This window comes from Melozone crissalis, unplaced genomic scaffold (genome assembly GCF_028551555.1).
Source record: "Melozone crissalis strain CALT ecotype California unplaced genomic scaffold, PUWL_Pcris_2 ptg000033l_1, whole genome shotgun sequence".
Classification (NCBI taxonomy): domain Eukaryota; kingdom Metazoa; phylum Chordata; class Aves; order Passeriformes; family Passerellidae; genus Melozone; species Melozone crissalis.
The window spans coordinates 14,381,177-14,384,939 of record NW_026535811.1 but is presented as its reverse complement, the minus strand read 5'-3'; positions in this window follow the sequence as shown (position 1 = coordinate 14,384,939).

The window sequence follows — 3,763 nt, the reverse complement described above, 5'->3', positions numbered from 1 at the left end:
TTCCACATGCCTTCCTCTGATCTTGGAGCTTCCTTCCTCCTTCTTTAGTCCTGAGTATCAAGTCTGAAGCAGAAGAGATCCGAGGGTGCCAAGGCATCTCCCACGGAAGCCATGAGAAAAAGTCACCTTTTCTCTAAGCCTGTAATGTGCACAGGATGGAACTGTGGGTGCCAACAGATTGGTGAACACTGAAACTCATTAAAACTGATTTCTAGTAGAGTTGGGTCTCGGTGCTGGCTGGTAGTAAACCTGGAGTACAGACCCACCCTCCTTTTCATTCACAGACCACAGTCAGACCCCTTGGCTGAGGAGCAGCTCCCTGGTGTCTGACACAGCACTGAGGTCACCAAAGCTTGATCAGGGCAGCTCTAACACCACTCTCCTGGGTGGGCTCTGCTGTTTAACCAGTGAGCTCCCACTGGAATGGGTGGAGGCATTAACTGGGTGCCTTTCCTCCACCTGAGGCTACTCCACCAGGCTCATAGCAACTCCTTCCCACCTTTCCATCAGACACACAAACATTGACCACCAGCTCTCCTTTACTAAAACCTTGTTTGCAGCTGTGGTTCAGCTGAAGGATCCTAGATGCCATGCACCCATGTGTGTACCTGAGCAGGGACAGGCTGGCTGTGGCAGAAGGGTGCTGGGATGTTTGGGAACACACGGGAGGGGGACTGGGGCCCACGTAAGCAGCTGGGTTTGCTCACAAGCTGGAGGTGGGACACAGCAGGGGCGGGGGAAAAGGGCTGTGCCCCCAGGGTACATCCCTGCACTATAAAAATTACCTTGGCTGCATCCAGAGTCAGGGGAAAGCAGCATCTTCCACCTCTGCTACTGACTCCTACAGCCTTGTCCAGGCAGGAGGACCCTGAGCAAAGGCAGGACCTGAGGATGAAGGTCCAGGCACTGGCAGTCACCACGCTCCTTCTGGTGCTGCTCTGCCCAGCCCCAGCACTGTCTGGGGTACTGGGGAGCCCGGCTGGCACCCTGCAGAGGCAGGCAGAGGCTGGGCTCCCTGGAGAAGCCCCTTGGCCACCTGGACATGGAGGGGACAGGCTGCCTGGGCAGGGCTCAGAGAGGAGGACCCACCCTCTGGCCAGTGCATGGAAAGTGATGAGAGAGGCACACCCCAGCTCCAGGTCCCTCAGCAAGGCCACGGCCGGGGCTCTGCTGGGCAGTGGGGAGCAGGTTGCCCCTGGCAAGCCCTGGAGGCTCCCCCTGCAGCCCTCCCGCAGCAGGACTGCCAGGCTGAGCCAGCACCTGAGGGACTACGGAAAGTTCAACAGCGACACGGTAAGCACAGCGAGGGAGAGGGTTTGGGCTGGGGCTTGCAGGGTGAGAGGGGCACCAGTCAGGATCAGACAGGACAGCAGCACATGCTGAGCGTGCCATGATCCTGCAAACACCAGGCAGAAAAGGTGTTTCAAGGCCATTCCTCTTAGGATGCTTGTAAAGGTTCCAGTCACAACATGGCCTCTCAACACACCGTGGGTCTGGGTGCTGAGAAGGGAGCGGGGCAGGGACACCCCCAGATCCCAGCTGGTACCTGGCAAGGCTTAGAGCAGAGCTGGTGGCTGTGAGCAGCTCAGGAGCAGAGTGCAGGTCTGGCTGCAGTTGTCCCCATGTGCTGCCCCCAGAGCTGCAAGGACAGTGCTGCTCCAGCCCCAGCCCCTGCAGGGTTCAGGAGCAGGAGGGGAACACTCCCCGCAGTGTTCATTCTTCACAGTGCCAACAGAGCTCTGCCAGCTCTGCAATGGAGGCCTGCTGGGGACAGCTCCGCTCAGCACTGCCCTGAGGGAGGCACAGCCCTTCTCTGCCCATGGGAAATCTGCTCCACAGGCTCAGCACAGCATCCCACAAGTAACCAACTTCTCCTTTAGCAAACCCAAACCACACTTTGGTGGCACACAAGTAGACCTTGCCTTAACCACAAGTGCTGGGTGATGCTGTGCCAGATGCCACTCAGCTGGGGTGGGTGCCACCACAGCAAAAGGGCAGAGGCGCTCAGGGCTGTGTTGTGGCTGTGGTGGCCAGCTTTGAGTGCTTCCAGCCAAAACCAGTAATGAACTGCCCCTGGAGCACTTCCTTGGGCCCCAGCTGCTCCAGCTCCCTGCAGTGAAGCTGCTGCTCTAGACCCTAGTGAGCTGCTTGTGCTGTGACTGCAGAGTGATGATGCAGCTGTGACTGGGCTGGTCCTGGCTGCCACGGGCATTGCAGCCACCCCTTCCCTTCTCCCTGCAGCACTCCTGCCCCAGCATCCAGTCCCGGCCCTGCCAGAAGCCCTCTGACTGCGGGGGCTGCCTGGGGCTCTACACCTGCAAGCTGCCTGCTGCCACCTGCCACCTGAAATCCGTCTCCAGGCAGAGAGGTGAGTTCTCATCTCCTGGCAACGGGCACCAGGGATCCCCACGTGCAGCAAAATGCAAACACACCCCCTTGGCTGCTGCACTCCAAGCCCAAGCCTGACTGCCCTGTGCAGGGCTGGGTCTGGTCTCCTGACTGCCCAGGGCTGTCTGTCCATCCTGCCAGATACAGAATCAACAACTGCATGGTGGATGGGACATTCCCAAAAGTTTCAGGGAGGGCTGGGATTTCACAGGTGTCCTGAGCTGTTGCAGGACACCAACAGCCTGTGCTGTAAACCAAGGAGGGGTACAGAGCCCAGGATTTAGCCAGTAGCTTGGGAGTGAGCAAGTGCAGTCTGCACATCATGGGCCCTACAGAGCTGCTCACACTGGTGTGTGAGAGCTGTTTAATCAGGCAGGAGCTGTCAGGTAGTAGAGATCACAACTTCTAATGTTTAACTAGTGTCCTGATTCTCAAGCAGCCTTTGGTACATCCATCCTGCCCCCAGATTGGCGTTTTCCCTCAGCACGTTTGCCTACACCCATGTACACATGGTCATGGAGCAGAAACTCACCCAAGGCCACTCAACACAGAGACCCAGCTCTGGTGCAGGAAACCCCTGGCAGGTGAAGTGGGCAAGTTTAATGTTTGTGTACAGTACAGAGAGTGTGTGTGTGTATAGCATATAGGGCTACATACCCCAGTGAATGTGCTCTGCTCATGGTCTTCTCTGGTCACCTGCTGCTGGCAGCCTCCACAGGAGGACACACAGACCCATGGGCACACCCAGCACAGATGGTCTTATGGCTTTTCCTTACAGGTGGCTTCCTCCAAAGCATACAGAGCCCTTAGATGGAGAGTCAAGCTCATCTTGGAGCAGCACAGCTCAAACTAAAGCTGAAGAGGTTGTCCTGCAGCTGGAGATCAACACTTCCTGTCCAAGTTTCATTTTAAATCCTTAATGACACAGTTGTAAATGCTTCTTTCATTGTACTTCTCTTGCTGCTGCTTTTTAACACCCCCTTTGGGTTTTGTGCACTATGTAGGCTTGATTCCCACTTTCCTGAGAGCAGCTAATAAATGCACTGAGTGGTCATGGAGTCCTGTGCTGGCAGAGCCCCCTTGGAGCCACCCAGTGAGGCAAACAGGGCTATTTCACAGCCCTTTTTAATTTGAGCCACTAGGATAGTGCAGTAAAAGCTGCCAGCATCTCAGCATGCTCACACACCAGTTCAAGCTGAGTTAAGTGTTGGGCAGCCTGGGGCCCCTCCCTGCTCCTCAGCACAGCTCCTGCCAAGGAAGACCAAGTCCCACGCTGCTGAAAACATCACTAAGGAGAGGAATGTGGAGTCCCCAGGAGCAGCCTTGGCAGTATGGGACCATGTAGGAGACCTGCTTCTGAAGGCTGGAGCTGAGC